General features: G+C 40.3%; 1 protein-coding gene across 3 annotated transcripts in view; it reads left to right on the top strand.

The window, feature by feature from the left end:
* Positions 1-20,959, top strand: part of GRB10 (growth factor receptor bound protein 10) — a 141,413-nt gene that overhangs the window by 59,003 nt on the left and 61,451 nt on the right. The window lies entirely within an intron of this gene.

The following is a 20,959-nucleotide window of genomic DNA, read 5'->3' as shown; positions in this document are numbered from 1 at the left end:
GCAACAGCTACTAGTATTGCAGTCAGCACAAAGCTATTGAAAGAAAATTATCACGAACATATTACTTAAAGTATTTACCAAATATGACATGCTTAACTTTTCCTTTGAGAATCCAATTTCTTTTGCTTGCCAAGGGCAGCAAGACTGGAACTTCATGACTTGTAGATCCTCAAGACTATTTCAGTTTCACAAACAAGTCCCAGAATGTAATGAGGATTGTATTTTAATTTAATCCCCTCCCCCACGCTCCAAGTCTTCCAGTTTTTTTAAGATTTGCTTTTGGGATAAGAGGTTGCCATGTTATTCTGTGTCAAACTCTAGCAGCACAGGCAGTGTGTTGTGGCATGCTTCCACGCTTACAAAATAGCTTACAAATTCTATTTTTCATTTGTATGAGAATGGTGCTGCTACATTAATATCACCTACTTTGAGATGTGCAAATCCTAAAGCAGATTTATACAGGTGACTTATTCTGAAATTATTTGTAAATATCTCCCTTTAGTCATGGGATATTTTGGGGGACTCATCCTGTGTGGACTAAGTTCATGCAGTCAAGTGAGAGTATGCATAGCCACTGCTATGTGAAGTCTATAAACACTTATTGAAGAGATGGGTATTACTGCATTTTGCTGGGTAAATGCTAACTTTGTAGCCTGATATCTTCCTTATAGAATAATACTTCTTTTTCAGATCCTCCTTTTCCTCCATCAGTATTGTAGTACTGCAGATGGATCCATACAGTGTCACCTGATGGGTGGCTCTGCCTCAGCTACTTTGAGACAAATGTCTGTTTGGACAACCAGTCCAAATCAATTTAGGAAGCAGCTATCTTTGGAAGGAATTCTTTTTGTGGACATACTGTTTAAGGCCTGTTTATTAAGAAAGACCCTGTTCAAAGCTTTTCCCTGTAGTTTCTGAAGTCAAGATCACTTTTGCACCCAGAAATTATTTTTGGGATTTTTTTATATGTCAGCTGCCTGACAGCAATCAAATCCTGTGTTTTTGAAATCTTTTTCTTGCTGAAGTAGGTATTTAGCACATTATTAATCTTGCCTTCCCCTCGTGACCAGGAAGCACTGTTACGTAAGTAGGGAGGATTAAGAACAGAGCCCAGGATGCTAGTGATGGCCTCTGATGCTGCTCTGGGCTCTGGCACTTCTCTCCTTTTGCAGTGGCGAAGGGAAGCAGCGTGGCTTGCAGGCATGGTACCTGATGCTTTGGTATCCTTTTGAAAATGGAAGTGAGGTGATGTTTTGTCATGTCTTGTGATTGTGTTCTGTCTAAGTGTGAGTGTCTACACTTTTTCACAGCGGATGAAATACACATTCTTGTCCAAAAACTTGAAAGTACAAGTATTGTAAGAGAGCCATGTATTCCAGTAACTGATTAATGAATAGTATGTAGAAAAATGTAACATGGAGAGCTTCAGAAGGAGTTGTGACGTGGTCTGATCTAGCTCCCATGTGGTCATGTTAGTCACTCAGTGAGTAAGAAAACCAGATTATTGACATAAAGTGAGATTTTAAGTTCTGTGGCAGCTGTTTGCTTTGGTGTTTTACTCTTGCACTAAGCAGTGTTTTCTGTTACTTTCTATTAAAAATTTGCTGTCACTGACTTTGAAAAACTTAAAAGTAAACCTGTATCCTGAAATAACTTAAAGGATCACTGCCTGCATTGAAGGAATGGATCTGTTTGGTACTGTCTTGGTTACACTGGTGATAAATGTCTTCAACAGACTTCAGCAAATTTTGCTTCCACTGATATGCAGCATTACTTGCTTACTTCAGCTTGTGCCAACTAGCAGATCTAAAGCTTTTGTTCCTGTGTTTCTCAAGACTTATTAAGGAAAACTGATAGGCTTAACAAAGCTGGTTTAATAGATACTTAAAGGGAGCAGAAATTGTGAAAGGATTAGAACTGCCTGAAACATTTGATGTGTTAGGTGCTGCCTGCCTTTTTCCTTTTAGTGTGCTATGCCTTAAACACTGCAGCTGGACTTTGAGCAGCTGTTCTTATTACGTTATTTTATGTATACTCTTCCAGTTCATACCTGACCACACTGCTCGGTGCGCACAGCAGATTTGCCAGTTCCTGTTGAACATTAACTTAGAACCCTTTACTTTTCACTGGGAGAGCTTTGGTACAAGCACTTGCAATTCTGAACCAGATCCTGCTTTCCACGGCCTATAAAAATGGTGATTAGCTTCCTCCCAGGCATCTGCATCCCTTCAACACAAGCTGGAGAAAGAGCATTCAAGTGGAGACGGAGATATCCCTGCCAACTGTCCCTGCATGAATAAGCTCTTTCTTGTGAAGGGTATTTCAAGTACATGTTTCCTGCTGAATCACTCTTTTTATTCAAGCAGATGCTTTTTAACTGTTCAGGTTTTTATCTTGAAAGAATATTTTGTAAAGATTGGGGAGCAGAGAATACTTTTTGTCAAGTGAGGAGTCTTTAATAGGCAGGTTTCCTTTGAAACACAGGTCATAAGTTGAGCACAGATGGAGTAGTGTTTTTTCTTAGAAATAGCTCAGTAACTGATTATGTGTAGGTATGCTGATAAACTGGCTTACTTTAAGTATTTTTATATCTAGGCCATTATTAGTATTCACTTTTCAGTGGTTCAGATATTTGCAAAAACATTCATAAAGGTACTAAATACAGAGAGCAGGAACTGGGATATCTCATCTCTGTTCCCAGAAAGCTACTTCAAAAATCAAGTGAAATAAGAAGGGGTGAGCTTCATCCAGGTGGGCAGTACTAATATCCACTGATGTAAAGGAACAGAAATGTTTTGGCTACCTATTGAAAGTTATAGAAGTTAAGAACAACCATCCAGGATTTGGGATTTAATGACCAGAAAGAAAAATTTTTTCAGCAGTCCTTCCAGAAGCCTCTAGGGTTGGAGAAGAAGAATTTATCTAATCTATGGAGCATTTCCTAAGGAGTTAAGAAACAATCAAACTAATGATTTCTTGCCCTTTTAAACACACCAAGAGAGAGAAAGTGAATGCATGCTTAGGATGGGACCGGTATTGTTATTTTTCTAATTTTTTTCCCATCAAGAGTGGAAATTATAGATGAAAGGAGCTGTTAGCTCCTCAGCCACATCTCACTTTGCAAACCATTTAACACTCACAATATTGTGCAATGACAGGTTCTCTGCAGTGTGTAGCCTACAGTGTTTGGACCCTGTTTTGAGGCCTTTTGTAGAGGCAGTGGGCTTCAGGCCTGGTTCTCCTCCAGGATGCTTCTGGTTCTCCTCTCTTCCAAGCATCTAGTAGCTCAGCCTCCATTCTTGAGTGCTTGAGTACATTTCTCTGCTGTGCCACCACAGTTAACCTTGAATGTGGCTCAACAGCAAGCAAGCACAGGAATTCTACAGGAAAACCTATGGATTTCCCTGCACTGCTCAGGAGCTGCCTTTCTGTATGAAGTATGATAGGAAAATACACAATGCTACAGAAAGCTGTCAGACCAACTGCATTTGTTTACCCTCAGACCTGAGGGGGGTTCGACCTGCCAACTACACTGTTTCTCATCTTGCCCTGGGTTTTTCTGTTTGTTTTTCTAGCAAGCAGCAAATAGTGCCAACTGCAGTCCCGGTGGTGAAGTTTATGGGCAATACCTTTTACTGGTACTTGCTGTGTGCTTTTTTGAGGTCGTGTAGCTACTGCTTATTCAGGATTCTGAAGCCAGGCATAAGTAAGATGCATTCTGTCACATTGACTTTTAGTGGAAGTATGAGATGTGAAATTCTGACACTTTCTGTATGTGCATGCTTGTGGTATGATTGTCAGTGTCCATACAAATGTGTTTTGCCATGGGTCTGCAATGAAAGATTTATCTTGGTTTTTTTTGTTAATGCATTCGCATGTGGCCTTCCTCTCCTGAGGCATTCTCAACTCTTGCTGGACTTGATGCTTCTTATCACAGCAGTTTGCAGACAGAGCTGTTCTGAATATTGTGGTACCTCTGGCTCCATGGCCAGGTGGCCTCAGCAGCGGAAAGAAAACAGTGATATGAGTTGCTTTAGGCCACAGGTGTCCTTTTTCAACAGCCAGCTCATCCTTTGGTCATTCTTGGATAGGAAATCCTGCCTATAGTGAGATGATGAAGATGCTGTGAGTGTGTTTCCTGCCCCTACATAGAGATGATTTGTTCCCACTGAAACTGGAGGGTTGCATTGCAGTGCACTCTGCTCTTGAGATAGATGCTTTCCTGTATCTTGCTGGCTAGTAACTAATAAGTTAACTTTTATAGAGATACTAAGTGTCATAGGTGGTGAAACTACCGTTCTAGCACAATGCCTAGGTCAAAAAAACACAAGCCCATGTAAATACAGGCAGGCTTTTGAATGAGTATGTGCTTAAATGCACTATCATGGAGCCTAAGATACAGCCCAGAAAAAGAAATCTTGTATACCACTCTTTTTCCCCGCCACTGCTATTATTGCTTGCTTTTAGTATCTTAATATTAAGAAAGATAAGCATGTGAGGTTGAGGCAACTTTGTTACTCGTTGTGTAGCTAGGAGCATGTTTAGTAATGGCCAGCACTACTTCTGATGTGCTTGTTGGGCCCCCACTGGAATGAGTCAGTTGCTTGGTGTATCAGAACTAACCCATGTTTTGCAGAATCCAGCTGGTACTGAATTGAAAATGTCGAGAGAAAAACAGTCTTGTTTGTATTGCAGAGACAATACCAAAAGCTGCCAGACATTCATGAATTCTCCTGCTTTGTATCAATGTTGTTGTTATTGTCCAGCCTTAGGAAAAAAAAAAAAAACCACTATTAGTGCCAAAAAGATTTACAGTGACTACCCCTACGCAGATTGCTGAGCCCCCGCTTCCTGCCCAGCTCATTACATCACCTTTGTCTTGTTTTGGAGAAGGCTCCATTGTGCTCAGAGATGACTCTTGTTAGCACAGTTAGTAGGGGGGCACCCGTGATAGCTGTGTAGAAGTTTAACTTCCCCTCATTATACTAGTTCCCAAACCCTTGGGCTGACAGGACTCTGGGAAAAAAAACAAAACAAAACCAAAGCAAATGATCAAAACCACAAAGTAGGTTGTGTATAGTAGGGATAATTTCAGAGATTTGCTGCAAGTTACAGGAAGGCGAAACAGACCAACTGATTGAGCTTAGCAGGAAGACTGTATAAAATAAGGCTGCTAATGAAGATTGAGTAAAACCAGTAAAATGAGAAGAGATCAGAAATAGTTTTAAGTGTTGCATGTTCAGAGATATGTATTTACAGGTGACTTTTTTTTTTTTTAATTTAAAAAGTTTTTATATTTCTTCGTTTGTCAACTTTTAAGTATCATCTTAAATCTCTGATTTTGAACATACTTAAAATTAAATTTGCTCCTCTGAAGCCACCTGGTATGAATAAAAAGCAAAGCTCATAGCTGACAAGCATGGGATTTTAAGCCTTTTTATAATCTCTCAGGATTGAGTGTGTCCTTCTGTCCTTTAAGTAAATTTCTCTAAAGAGGCAGGAGTCAGTGCAGGAAAGGAGTTGCATGTCTCAGTTATATAGATTATAATATGGTTTGCCTTGGGGCCTTTATTCATTGGAAGTTTTACAAGTGGAGATGTAGAAAAAAATCAAGAATTTTAAAGTAAACCTAATGCAGGAAGTATTAAAATATTAAAAATTAATCTTCCCTACTTATGTGACTGTCAAAAGTAAATATTAAGCCTATGTTCTTCAGTGGCCCATGGAAAAATGGTAGTTATTCCCAGGTTTGCAATGAATTTCCTGTCATTTTGGAGATGAGATGGTTTCTGGGGCAGAAGGGAGAGCAGGTGGAACTGGGCTGTGGAGCTGGGCTCCTTGCTGGAGATAACCCATTATGCACCATACCCATCCCTCAGGGTCTGAAGCTATATGGGTGTATGACATCAGAGAAAGTGGGTTTTGGTTGACTTTTTTTTTTTTTTTCCTCTCCATCCTGAAGATACAAGGGACTGTGTTCTTCCACCTTTTCTTTCAAGATATGTATTTACAAGGTGTGAATTTAGGGGGATTATAAGCTCATTTATTGCTGTTAAATTATTTGAGAGGGAAAATTATAAATTTGGCATCTGGGTGGTATGATGAATGTGATTCTGTTGCTTCTTTCCAGAACCTTCTCAGGGCACAAGGTCATTTACCTCCATCACCCCTTATGTGTTATCTACTGGAGAACAAGTTACCTCACTAGTACAAGCCTAAAGTGATGACTCTTCAAGAAACTCACCTCAGATCAAACAGGGAGAGGGAGACACTGTGAAATAAATTTTAAAATCCAGTGTCCTTTTTTATTTGCTTTTGTCCTTAGTATTAAGGAGTGTGCATTTCTTGCCACCACCATAGCAGAGCTAAGGCTTATTGTTGGAGCAGCTGTCATTTTGCATCCCTTGGTGGGGTAATGCAAAGGGTAATCTAGGGAGGCCCTCACTTTTTTCTGGGGGTGTGGACTCTTGGGCATCCCCTGGAGAGCTTCCTTTCTGTGCTGCAGCTACAGTATAGGAAGAGGCTGAGCGAACTTTTGGGGAGGGGCGGGGGGGGTGCATAAAGGTGTTAGTCTGTGGCAAGACTGTTGTGTTAGCGGGAGGCAAACGTTCACATGGTGTATTTGTTTACCCTTGGCAGGTTTCCCCAGAGGTATATCAGCTCAGTGAGGTGATGTCATCCTCGGCACAAATACTTTCTGTGCTGGGGCAGCGACTCCAGTTGGGTCGGGGCAGCTGGCCCGGTGCCGAGTGCCTGGCAGCCTGATGCAACAGCCTCGCTTCTGGCTGACTGACTGACTGACTGCTTGGAAGGAGCAGAACCTTGCCTGGGCTCTTAAGTGGCTTCCCCAGGGAAAACAACCTGCAGGCCCTTTACAGAGGTGACAGTGTCCAGGCTGTTAATTTCTGGAGCTTGAGCTTGTGAGTCCAGTGCTTCTGTTGGACATGGTGTGGTTAGAGAAACTCGGAGGAAAACTAGTGTCTCAATATCCACTCCTGTTGAGGTGCTTTTCCCAGGTGCCCAAGCTGAGCTCATTTTTTGTGTGCTTATCTCATGTCCTGTGAACTAAAAAGTCAAAAATTTTGTGGGTAGTGTGCTCTTCTCTTTAAATATATTTACTCAGCAACTTGCATCATCCTCATCATTTCTGTAAGCACATAACTAAAGCAGTCGAGTGCAATAGATTGCACTATTTTTTATTGTGTTATCTACTTATTTATTTACTGTCCAACAGGCATGGGGATGCTTGTGGTCTCAGGTTGTCCTCTGCCTTCTAGGTGGCTTATTTCTTCCATTTCAGTTAATGGTCCATAATTGAGCTTAGTGATCTGAAATACCCTCTTCTGAATACAAATTAACTGGACTCTTGGGATGAGCTCATGTTTTCTGGAATATCTTTATTGCCTTTATGTTTTCTTTGGTAACCTGAATAGGTTTGCACAGTCAACACATTAGGGTGGAAATGGATACTCTCAGCAAAGGCTCTTGACAGCTTCTGGGTTACTTGTCTAATGTGGTTGAGTTGAATTCTCACCCGTGCCAGTCTACAGTCCTCCTGCACATCCTTGGGTTCTGCATATTCTTCCCTGTTAGGGGGCATGTTTTAAGTGCATTTGGCTTTATGTAAGAAGCTTTTGAACCTCCAGTGGAGGTGTTATAGCCAAATGTCAAAACATGGCTATGGGCACTTAAATAGTCTCAGTACTAATGAGATTTCCAGCTAGGAAAGTTGATTTATTATGTAGCCTGGTTTTTAATCACTCTGTAACGATTTCATTTGGTCAGTAAAAACAGTGTCTCTGCATCATCAGATCATTAACTTCAGATTCTGACACCTTTACCAAAATCAAATCCTAACTTTCAAAGGCAGTTTGACATCTAAAGAGGAAGGGTATATTTAGAGTTGGAAACAATCCATACTCACTGCAGCTATACTGCCTGTTATGAAATACTGCTTAAAAGAATCGTTTTGAAAGTGCATCTCTAATTTTTGAGATAAAAGTACAATGTCACAATGCAAGGTCAGCTTTAATGGAGAAAGAGCTGCCTTTCAGTATCTGATTACATGGAAAGCTCTAGGGTGCTAATCTGGTTTCATGGCTGTTGTGGTCAAGTCTGAATTAAAGCTATTCTGCTTATTCAAACATTTAAGAGCATCACCTATAAATAAATCAGAAATTGCCATTTTGTCTGTAATGCATGTAATGTTTGAATTACTGTGACTGATGGGGTGGTAGTGGTGAGCTATTTTCTTTAAGTCTGTCTATTTTACTAAAATCTGGATCAAGAGCACAGTGTTACTGAACATCTCTGTTTTTTCTGAAGGTGACAGGGGAAAACAGACTCCCTTTTCTATGAAACTTATTTCCAAGAGAGTGGTAGCAGTGATTGATGTGGCAAAGTTAGAGGCAGTTGCAATGCCATAAACTGTTCCCTGAATTCTTGAGATTGGCCGGACTTGGGCTTCACAGGAAATCTTGTAACAAACTTAGTATACCAGTACATTTAGCAATTTTGGGGACTAGATTTAATTCCCCCACTCCCTACAAATGAAATCCATTTAACTCATTCAGATATAGCTCTGAATTCCTCCCACCCTCATTTAAAGCACACTGAACTGATGATTTGTGTCCTGTCTCTGATCAGCCACCAAACTTTGATCTGTCTTGCAATGGCAGATAATTTCTAATTATTTGCAGGTAATGCAGCCCTTTTGTCTGCAAACAATTCTAAGAGATGTGTATTCAATTTTTAGGTTTTTGTTTTCCCTTGACCTTCAAAGTTATATTTTTGGTCTCTATCAAAGTAGTGAGAGGGTGGAGAACAGGCAGTACAGCTCTTGGTTTCCTTCCTTTGTTTGTCCTAATGATATAAGTGTCCTAATGTTTGGTTTCTGACTCTTCTTTCCAGTGCCTCAGGTGGGAAAAAATATAATTTAATTTACTGTTTTATTATCTCCATCCTCTAAGCAGAGCTTTTATCATCTTAGGAACGAGTAACAAAATTCACTTTGTTCCTCTTAAAAATAACCCCAAAAAACAACCCAACAAACTCCAAAAAAACCAAAACCCAAATCAGTGTCTAAATCTGTAACTTTTCCAGGGGTAAGAAACAGAATGAGGGCGAGGTAAGATTTGCTCATAAGAGTGAAATGGGGCATATTTCTGATACAGCAGCTACCCTGTCCAAGGCTTTTGTTGCTTTAGGATTCCTTATGATTCAACAACTTGATGCCCCCCCCCTTTTCAGTTGTTAGCTGGTCTTAATTAGAGGCATTATACTTGCTTAACAAAATTGGCTTTGTGCTTAAAAATTGAATGGATTTTAAAAGTTGGCTGACATTATTACAGCAAATTTAGGTTGCAGCATTCTGTACAAGTATAGAACTAGTTTAAGGTTTTAGAACGATTTCTGCATATTAGAACAATAATCAGGAGCTTATATGCTAGAAAACTGGGATTGTCATGTAAAGATGTAACACATCTTACAGCTGAGAGGAAAATGCCCAATTCAAGATACATCTCAAACATCATTTCTCTCAGAAATACCTTCTCTAATATGTTTATAAAAGATTCTGCCAAAAAAAGGTTCTGCCAAATGACTGGAAGTGGAGGACTGTGGATTTTACAATTTTTCTAACATGGGGACATATTTCCTTTAGTCTAGACAAACAAGTTGCATTGGAATATGGTCTGTGTCAACATATATATAGCTTAACTTAGTTATGTCAAGAAGAACATGTATACTGTGGTATATATATAAAAAAATGGATTTCACTTAAAAATACCTGGCTAATAAATTTTTGTGGTGTTGGGTAGATGTGAAAATAGGCTCTGTTAGCAGCAAAGTTGTGTTTATTTAAGTATCAACACGAATTTCTATTTTTTAAAAAAATTATTAAAGGCTCATGACTGAAGTCAGCTTAAGATAACAAGAGCAGTGTAAAATGGTACAGGGTTTGACTGTAGAAATATTCTGGTTCTTTCTGTAAGCCCTGCATTTCTGCAGTGTTCTGCTGTGTACCCTCAGCCAGCTCTCAGTGAAAGAGGGTGATGTGAGGGCAGTGAGTGACCTCTGTCCGGCTGCCTACTTGCTTGATAACAAGGTCTTTGGGAGGGGGGATGGTGATAGTTCCTTTTTTACTCATTTTGGAAGCTGTGTGGTGTAACAAACCTCTGAAGTCTGTGCTGCAGAGTTGCACAAAGACTCTGAGGCTTATAGGCAAATGAGCAATTGCAGTTAATATATCAGTTAATGATGGTAGCAGAAAACCTGACTCATGTGGTGTTAGCACTTGTTGTACAAATCAGGTGTACATGGAATGAAACAAATCCTGTAGTTGTCTACCTACATTTTCCCCATCAGCAAAATGAGGGTATTGCTTTTGCAAAACTTCTGTCAAGTATATGGCTGAGAACTGCTTTGTAGTGATCATGCTATTTTGGAAGATGAAATCCTGCTGTGTTCACAGTCCATATTGAGAGCCAATTCTGAAGAGGTGGAATCAAGACTGAATTGTTACCATACATGGGATTGTATCCTGATATATAGGGTAAACCATGGACTATGTCTTTGACATAGTTGTTAGCCTTTCTGTAGCTTGTGTTGTTTTTATGCACGGTATGACATGGAAATGGTGCAAGATAATATAGCTTCTAAGTATTATAAATTTGTTTTGATTGAAGATGTGTAGTTCTTGACTCAGAGTAGTGAGGGGATCAGTGAATTATGCGTATGTATGAAGCTTGAGATCAAAGTTGGAAACAGTGACCAATATTGCAAGTTAACCTTGGAACACTTGCTAAAAAAACCCAAACAATACCTATTTTAAAAATTTGCATTAAATGTGGGACAGCAAGATAAAGGAAGGCTACTTGAGGCTTAAAACGTTGTGAAAAGCCATGGGGTCTCTTTAAGAGGGTTTTAATATGTAGCTGCACTGAAGTTAGTGAGAACTGTAATTCATTTTCATTACTGTGGGAGCCGAGATGTTTACTGATACAGTATTTGTGGTAATATCTTTTTACCATTGTGTATCTCTATAAACCTTCTGTTTAAAAAACTGACCCAACAAAGCAAAACAACAAAGTCTCTCAACCTTCCCTGTGCGAGGCAGTATCACAGAGCTGTCTGGGCCAGTATGGGTGTCTCCTGCTGTGTTAGGCTGGTGAAATACAAAACAGAGAGATCACTTTCTGAAGAGCAAAGCTTAGAGATGAATCTAGCAGATTGTTGGCTCCAAGGCAAATTGAGACTATCAGGGAGAAGTTTGTTGGCGGTGTGGCTTGGGTGAAAGCCTCCTTTCTTACAGCAAGAGTGTTTGAGCAAGAGGACTGGGTGATCGCAGCACTGATGACTTTGCCCTGCAAAAAGATGTCCTTTCAAGTAGGCGGTTCTCAGACTGTTTCTATTCCCCAGAGCTTGGTTGTCTCCCAAGGGTTTGGTGGTACAGCTGTGCTGGCATACTTCCTAATGTACTCATAATAGCAAAAAAACCCACTTTCTCTGAAGGAAGTTCATTCTGGTTTGACAAGTGAAATGAAATGCAACAGTAAAAGCATTCTTAGAAACATTAACTGGGCTAGAAATACAGATATTTTAGCAGGAAAAATATTTGAATTGTGCAGTCATTTCTGCTGAACTGGTTGTGAGCAACTTTTCCTTATATTTCAGGCAAATGTGCATTTGCCTGACCCATACAGGACCTATACAGAGTAGGGGCAATGAATTAAAGAGGCTAAGGTTGAACGTTGCACGTGTCTTGGCTCAAGGCTGAAATTAGTTCTTTTGATGTTTGTGCCAAACAAACACAGAGGAAGGCTCACCCCTCTACTAACAAATCTGACACAGATGGGATAGAGAAGAAATGCTTTTGGACTGTTATCTACCCAGTGGTTTCAAAGCTGAGAGATGGAAGAGAAATGTTTACTGCCACAGGTTAAATAGCTTTTAAACAGGTTTGGAAGAAACTTAAGGGGTAAGCTATCCTTGAAACTTTTATAGATTTAATAAAACCAAAATAGGTTTGCAGTTTGTTTACGATATTTTATAGTTGTAATGGGTCCTTGTATATAAATTCTGTTGTCCTGGAAAAGTGCTGCTGTTTAGCATACCTTGCTTTATTCCCTGACCTGATAGAAGCAGTGTGAATGCTTTTTGCCTGTTAGTTAATGCTGGCCTGAAAAACAGCAGTCACAATACTTGATATGTCTCATGCGGGCATCTATTACATCAAGATGCATTTTATTGAGAGCATGTGGGAAGAAAGAGTTTTCTAGTGCATGCTCTGCTTTGGAGAGGCCAAGAGAGGGACTAGCTAATATGGACAGAATTTACAGAGTGTACACTATAGAGGTGAATAGGGTAGAAAAGAGCAGGAGGTGGCTCTCAGTGAATTGGTACCCACTGTAGGGAAAGAGGAAGGCAATAAGAATTTGAAATTTATTTGAATCAAGTACAAAAAGTGTTGCTCTTCTCCTGATACAAGGCAACTCTCAGAAGCAGTTCACTGAAGGTGAGTCATGTCCACTCTGGAAGATTGCTAGGGGTGGAGAAAACTTTGAAGCTGCTTCTAATGCTTTATAGGGGCTCTTAGGGCAGGTTTTTCTATTTCTCATACCTTATGTTGGGGTATCCATTTCATCCATTCATGATTAGAGTTAAGAATGTATAGTTGCATAAAAACATCAGAAAGCAGAAACAACCTTAATTTGTTTTTTTGTTTGTTTTTTACTGCTAAACCCTAATACATTTTTATATTACTGCACATTTTGATGTTACTGCGCTGCTGCTGTGGTTTGTGCTTTAAGCTATATATTTGTCAAATAAGGAAATGAACTCTGTTTTTTCTAGTCAGGTGTTCATTATGAAAAGATGGAGGGACATCCATGAAAATAAGTTGTTCCAAGGAAAAAAAAATATTTAATTTTTTAAAGGGTACTAAAATAGTAAAGATAATACTGTGATGTTCTATTATTTATGGTGCCTGTACCTTTGAAGAAGAATCTTCTTGCTGTGTTAAAATTACTGTACACTTCTATAACTTAGATTTCTAATGTTGTCTGAATATATACTAAAAAATACACTAAGCTTGAGTTTGTAATAAGCTCATATGATAAGAGGGGGGAGTAAGATGTGTAGAAAAACAACTCTGTTGTAATTTGATGTCAGTTCTGCAATAAAATTTTTCACCACCATGCCGCATTGTAACAATAAACCTCAGTCATCACTATCTTTGAACTTATATGAGTGTGATAAGCAGTACAATATTTATTTCTGCCTTTATGTAAACACTGTGCTGCAAGTGGCTCATGACAGCTCTTCAGTATGGCAAGCTGTGTCATGTGAGGATACTTTAGAAATGCATAATTTCCAAGCAGCAGACATTCTTCCATTGAGTATAAAGTAGGTTGCAGCACTTTGCTGCAAGCCAAGAATGGCTTCAAGGGGAAGATCAATCTGAATTTGTTAATTTATTTAAGTCTCTTTGTGCCTATTAAAAAGGACAAGATTCTGTCAAGCTAGTTGTGTTTTCAGATAAAAAAAACCCCACTTAAATGGGGCAAACCAGCTAAATACCAGAAGATCAAAATATAGCATGAGAAGTAGCTAAATTTGGAGTTCTTGACAGCCAAGCAGCTGCTTAAGTAATTAAAGCATATAAGGTGCTACTGAACAAAGCAATTAGTATGTAATTGCATTAATGGCATTAGGATTGCAGTAACAATATTTAAGTCTTTCTGTCCAAATCAAGATTGCGGGCAGTTTGTGACATGTACAAGGTGAGGCTGGAAGCAGTGCAGTCTTACAGAATGTTACAGCACCACTGTCTGAGTGGATTTGTAACTGCATAAGAACATGCCTTGAACTGGCCCTGTATTTTGTGGACACTCCTAGTGGGTATAACTAACTAAGCTGTTGTGCTTGTGAGTTTATGTATATAAAAGGGCTTCATGGGGGCTGCTAATTTTTTAATCTTTGCTGTTCAATTATGACCCTGCTGCTATTCAACAGCAGAAGAGAATTATTCTTTCTGTATGTTTTTCTGGTTTGTCTGTAAGTGGTTGAAAAATCATGGAGAGCTCCGCACAGTAAAATATCCAGGTCCCTCTGAAATCTAAGTGCTGCAGGTGATGGCTTTCTAATCTACGAGGTCTGCAAGTCAAAGAGTAGTGGATGAAGTGCTCAGTGACCACAGTTCGGTAGCTCCTGTGCTCAAAAATAGCCACAAATATTCTTCAGAAGATGACAAGGAATTTTAAAGACTTGGTAGAAAATAAAATGCATCAGGGAGGGAATCTGGAATATAGTAAAGTCCTAATACAAGTCACCTCAAAGGCTAAAGTAGCATTACTGAAGAATCATTTAGTCAGGGAACTGAAGCAAGGAAGGCTTGCTGCTGTGACACGGTGGCTAACCTGGAGTTGCTGACATAGTTAAAAAGCTGTCAAGATCAGTCCTTTACAACATTAAGGCTTTGCAGCAACGATTTTGGCCTCCCTTCAGCTCTGTCCTGTTGACACGTTGCCTCTTTCTAGGTCTAAGGCTTTCTAGATGTGTAAATAAGTGGGCGTGCATTTGGTGGAGAACAAGTCTTCTCTGCTTTTCTGGGCTATATTTCAGGCATGAAATGGAGCAAGGTGAGCATGTTGTCTAACCTCGTGCAAACAATGAACCTGCACCCACAGGTTTTTTTGGGCATCTCTCCTAATGAGTGGTGGGGGTGATTTCAGGAGGTACAACACAGGTGGTCAGGGCCCTGTAAGCTCGTTTGAGCATGCTGATGGCATCCTTGTGATGTGGGGTTAGGGAAACAGAGGTTGACTTCTAACAAGTGAAGGTCTGTTAACAGAGTACCCTTGGGGGAAAATATCTTGTGTCCTACTTCCACTGTTCTTTTTTTGGGTGTCCGAAGAGGTCAGCCTTGGTGGGGGGCTGCAAGGTCCCTAGCCACAGCCCAGGCAACACTGACCAGACAGAGAAGAGCAGGAGGCTGGCGTCCCCAAATCAAGGAGCATTGTGAGTACCTAAACCTTGCAAAATGGAGCATGTGGGTCCTGTAAGGAATACAGGCATATTTGACTGGTTGGTTTTGACTTGCAGCAAACTGTGACGAATCCTGTGCATAGCACACCTGCAACTTTTACTCTTGGGTGAACCCGACCTGACTGATTGTAATTGGTGCTGCTTGCCTGCAGGATTTTAAATGGTGAAGGACTGTGTTTCAAGTAGCTGATTTAAAAAAAGAAAACTCAGTTTATGGAGTCTAGAGGAAACATAATTACATTTCTGTTTTTCTGAAGTCTAGATAAATTTAGACTGATGTCATTGCACTTTATTGAAGATAATGGTGCATTCAGATAGATGACTTTTTCATTCGTATCAGTGCTGCTTTTGAGTGACCAGTTTAAAATGGTTTGTACTTTTTATTTTTTTTTAATGTATTTATTTGCTTGTTGGTTTGTTGTTTGTGCTTTTTTTTTTCCTAAAGAAAAAAGCAAACAAAATAACAGCTAATGGAAGCTATTCGGGTCTGCATAGTCATGGTGGAGAGAAGCATCCAGGAGCTCTTGTCAGCGATTGCTTTCTGCACCCGGTGGTGTGGGGTGCGGGTGCCTTCATCAGCAGCTCCACACCACCATTTGGGATGAGACTGCAGCAATATGTTCTGCCATCTGGGGATCCGTGTGGCAGGGCTGTGGCGTTCCCTCCTCACGCGGCGGAGGTTCGCGCTTCCGCTACAGCAGTAATTCCTCATGGATTATCCACCCTTGGCTGGGCAGGGCCAGGGGAGAGCTGCTCCTTCTGCACCTGGAGAAGAGAGAACTAGGTGATTCTCTGATGCAACAGCCAGCCTCTCAAAGGAGAGCCTGAAATAGACAGCTGGCTCAAGGACAAAGTGTCGGTGTGCAGATGAAACTAAGTGCAAGTCCTGCAAGCTTTTCTCTTAGTAGGACAAGGAGATGTAGGGAAGGCTTTTATCAGTATGCTGCCAAGGAAGTAAGGGGACGTTTGATGGCAGCCGCCGTCGTCTGTGAAGTACAGGCAAGCTTACTCGTTATTTATCAGGTGTTGGGTATGAAATGCCCAAGTCAGAGGGTCTTGGAAGGCTTCTTTGATGCAGTGTTGCAATTGAAAACAATTCATCCTCAGTTTAGTCTCTTGCAGATAATTTACTGAAACAATTGGAGTTAATACCAACCCATTAAAGGGATTGGTAAGAGAAGCCAAAATTACCCTGGCATTAAAGGTTTTTGCTTTGTCACGTGATTTTGGTACTGTTAACTAAACTCTTGACTAGAAGTCCCCTGAAAGGGTGAAATACTCCTATTGTCTACTTAATAAGTTCGCGGGTCACCACGAGGTAACTATTAGGTGCTGAAAATGCAATCTTTAATTAACTTGGAGGAATAGCTGATTTATTAATTGTCATGTGCAACTTTTGGAACTGGTATTACATCCTCTTAAATACGCTAAGCCAGCAGTAAACCTGTTGAAAGCAAATTTTAAAACTCACGGTTTAAAGTTAGGAGGATTAAAGGTGTCAAGCAACAGTGTACACACCTTGTTCAATAATAACATTTGAGGATCAGTTTTTGAGGAACCGTCCCTTCCTGAACACTAACAGACTTTTCGACCTAATCCAACCATTTTTCACTTGAAAGCTTTGTATAAGTTGTCACAGAGTGGCTTTGTAATGAAACCACCCCTGATTCAAGAAGCCAGTGGTTTGCTGGCTGCCAGGCAAGGACTTCCCCAAGCAGGGGATGCTCTTGCCAGTGCCTTAGCAGGCAGGGCTGTACAGGCTTTGGCTGGAGCAGCACAGCAAAGCATTAGGAGGTTACTCACGATGTTTCCCGGAGCGAGGATAAAGCTTGGACTTTCTTGGCAGGGCTGGAGGGACTAAACCTTGCAGTTGTGCTTACGTTGATTTATAAGGATTGTTCAACTGGGATTATTCGGCTGGGTATTATGATGTTTAATCAGGGAGGGAGAACGCAGATTCCCTAAAGGAAAGCAATACATGCTTTGACTGTGATTTTAACTTTGCCTTGAATAGCTTCAGATTTGTAAGACATGTGGTAGCTCTTCTCATCTGTCTCAATTTTAACTCCTTTTTGGACTCTAACTTGTCTCTTAATGTTCTTTATTTGTGTTTATTTGATTTGCTGCCTCATTTTAATATTTTTTTTCCTCTGACATGGGCAATAAGGAAAGGATATCTAAGTAAAACTTCAGAGAGGCATTTTGAGTAGGAAAAGTTATATAGGAAACTGTAGAATACATTTTGGAAAATTGTCATTTTTTTCATGTAATCATAAGGGAAACACCCAGTATTTTGAAGCTTTTTGTTCAGTTTCCTATGTGTAAAAGTATGTCATCTCAATAAATATGCAACTAAACCTGACCTTTGCTCTGTCAAATTGCAACTCTCACTAATACAGGATATCCTCTTAAAGCCATTCACCAATAAGTATGACTGTAATGAAAGATGCAGTCTGACAAGCATTTATCATGTGGCCAGTGGACAGTACTTCAGTTCATCTGTCCATTGCTGTCCCACGTTGTGCTTCCTAAGTTCTGACTTGGGAGTGCCTTCATGGGTTCAGTAGGTTTTCATGCCTTTCCCCTTCCATGGAAAGCCTAAGTGGATTTTGTTTGGTTTTGTGTGGGCTGTTCTGCTGAAGAACCATTCTGCTGCCCAGATGTTAACCTAAGCATATCTTCTCTAAGGGTGAATGATGGTCTCTCAGTAACTTTGGGATGCCAGAGCTTTCCTTTCAGGTTTTATTATAGAGGTGATGCACCAAAATTGAGGCATCCAGTTTAACTTTTCAGGATAAGATATGAATATCACAGGGTCGGTAGGTCTGTCTGTGTCTTTTGTATTCACTCATGCTTACTCTTTCTCCCCTCTCTCCCCTCTCTCCCCTCTCTCCCCTCTCTCCCCTCTCTCCCCTCTCTCCCCTCTCTCCCCTCTCTCCCCTCTCTCCCCTCTCTCCCCTCTCTCCCCTCTCTCCCCTCTCTCCCCTCTCTCCCCTCTCTCCCCTCTCTCCCCTCTCTCCCCTCTCTCCCCTCTCTCCCCTTTCTCTTTTCAACCTAAGCTTTAGGTTTCCCTCTGTTCCTATCTCCTTTTGAGTCAGGAAAATCACTGCAGCCTGCTTGCCCAGTGGTGTATTGTGTCCTTCACTGATGCAACCACTCCATCCTTCTTCAAGGTTTTTTGAGAATTAGTCTCCTTGGACCCCAGGTTTGGCCTTGGGAAGAATATCCCGTTCCACCTGCTGTGGTGCTCCCTTCTCTCATCAGTTATTGTTATTTTGCTCTGTGTAACTTGAGATTGGTTTGGCTTTTCTCCTGTCATGATAGGAGTAGGTGATACGAGAAAATGGTACAAGAAAACCACTGAACTTAATGTTCATAGAAGAAAGCTACAGATGTTACCAGTTTCTTAGAAATTAATCTTCTGACTGGATTTTTAAATCAAACTAGGAATTGCGATTTCCCTAAGGTCTGCTTAACCTCGGATTCTGCTTTAAGTGATCTATTTACTCAGTGTTTGCTATGTAGCAGTAGTTCTGCAAGCATTGGCCTGCAGAGAGGGATTTGAAAGGCTGGAAGTTGCTGGTCATTGCTGTTATCAGGAGCTTTGCCAGCAGGGAGGGCTGGACAAGGATGTGTGGTATGCTTGCCCAACAGATGCCAGTCCATCCCATCATCTGTGCAGTCACATGGGATGGTGTCCTATTTGACTTTAACTGTGACCTGATGCTTCTTTTAGGATTTTAAATTATTTGTTTAATTTAAGATACACATTTCCTGCTAGAAAACAGGTATTGGGAAGATTTAATCCAAATTCTGTGTTCTCTAAACAGGGTGTGGTGGTCTGGAAAGGGGACTAGCCAAAGCTTTAGATATTATATCTTATAGCTGAAATAAAGCTGGTATGTGTATACATAATGAGTATTCTAGATGTTTTACACTTTTTCCCTGGGTTTTAAACCTCTCTCTCATAGCAATGCTATTAGTGCCCCAGCACTTTGTGTGGGCGTTAGAGTCTGGCAAGGGCTCAGCAGAGGTGGTAGTGATACACATGTACAGCAATCATCTGTCGAGGCGATGACACATCGTCCACTCCTTGAAAGGACCAATGTGACTTTATGTTTCTTGGGTTGCAAATGGGAACATTCACTTCTGAATGTTGTCTGTAAATAATTGCAGCTTCTTTGAGGGGCAAATCCATTACAGTCTCCATCAGATATGTACTTTAGTTTGTCTATGGAATTAAACTAACAAACCCTCTTTATCCATCCCTTTCCCCCCAATGCCCAGATTTCATAATCTTCACTCTTCATGATGTCAATTGTTAGATCTGTGAACAGGATGAGAACTAAATTTTCCATGTTTTAGCACACCTTTTTTTTTTTCTTTTCAGATTTTTAAAAACTTGGTTTATTCAGTTACTTCATTCTGTAGAGCACCTATAGCCAGTTGCTCCTTTTACTCATTAACACTATGATTTTTTTTTACCAGCACCTTTCATGTGTGGCTTATTTCTATAGTTGTTACCTAGCAACACAATTTTGTTAAATTTAGTTTGTGTCTTCTATTTCAAGAAATCTATAAGTTGTGTCTTAAGAATGTTTCTGGAGTCCAACCATGAACCTTCAGTAAAGAAGTGTTTATAAAGTAAATTCTCTCCAGTACCTATAATTAAAGTACAGTACATTTGGTTTTAACCATCCCAGCCTTACTGGCAGAAATGGGAATAGAAATGTTTGGAAATTAAAAATCAGAGAATATTGGAGCCATTAAAAGTTCCTGTTGACTGCTTTGTGTGGCATTTCAGTGCATCTTAATTTCATGCTTTTTTTTTTTTTTTTGAGCAGCATCTCTTCTTCTAGTCCTTTCTACAGCATGGTTAATTTAGCTGTAGGTGCACTGATGCAATATTTTGTAAGCCAGCAACCATAGTTACAGTACTAAGTAAAGGATTTCACTTAAGCTGATGAATGTTAGAAGGTAACATTTGCTCGTCTTCAGTGCAAAATCCCATGAGGGGATTCCTAGGGTCTATGAAGGCTGGGGGTTCAGACTTGGGAATTTTATTTCAGTCTGGTGTTGTTGATGTCTGTAGGAAACAAAGTTGGGATTATATCTTCTGCCTTCACTGAAAAGTAACAAAAAACCTCCAGCCTTCTAATGTTGAACTAAGTCAATCTGAGAGTTTTATAATTGGGTCCAGCAGCCAACCTGGAGAAGAGTGTGAAAGCATAGAGTTTGCAAATGTTTTTCACCTTATCTTTCTGCTTTTTGTACAAAACTACCATCTGTATGTAGTTTTTAATAAGGGAAGAGAATGTATAGGGTTGGAGCAGGTATTGGGAACTGGAATGTGTCATTAAACCACAACCATCACTGTGGAGGTCACTGGAGGTTTAAAGGACATGGTATGAAACCCGCTTGGTATCACCCACCTTCTGTTGCGTGTGTGTCTCAGAGGTAGCAGCTGCTGAGTCCTAAATACATGCAGCCATCCATGCTGACTTCTCCCAATGGCATTCTTTGCTGTCATGTTTAGTGATGACATCTAGAATGATTTTTTCCAACACCTTACTGGGGACAGAGGTGAGACTAACCATCTTGTAGTTCCCTGGGTCCTCCTTCTTGTCCTTTTTGAAGGCTGCAGTGACCTTGGCCCTCCTTCAGTCCTCAGGCACCTCTCTCTTATTCTCTGTGACCTCTCAAAGATTATGGAGAGTGACATAGCAATAACATCTGCCAGCTCTCTCAGAACTCATAGATGTGGAGTGTATCAAAATTTATAGCTTAGCATACCAAAAACCCTGCAAAACATACCTGTATGACCAATGTGAATCAGAATAACTTACATACAGTTTTAGGACATGAGAAACAGGATAATGATGTGGATACTGTAATATCTTAAATCTCTTTTTTC

The sequence above is a fragment of the Calypte anna genome, chromosome 2, assembly GCF_003957555.1.
Source record: "Calypte anna isolate BGI_N300 chromosome 2, bCalAnn1_v1.p, whole genome shotgun sequence".
Classification (NCBI taxonomy): Eukaryota; Metazoa; Chordata; class Aves; order Apodiformes; family Trochilidae; genus Calypte; species Calypte anna.
This window is presented reverse-complemented; position numbering and strand designations above follow the sequence as displayed.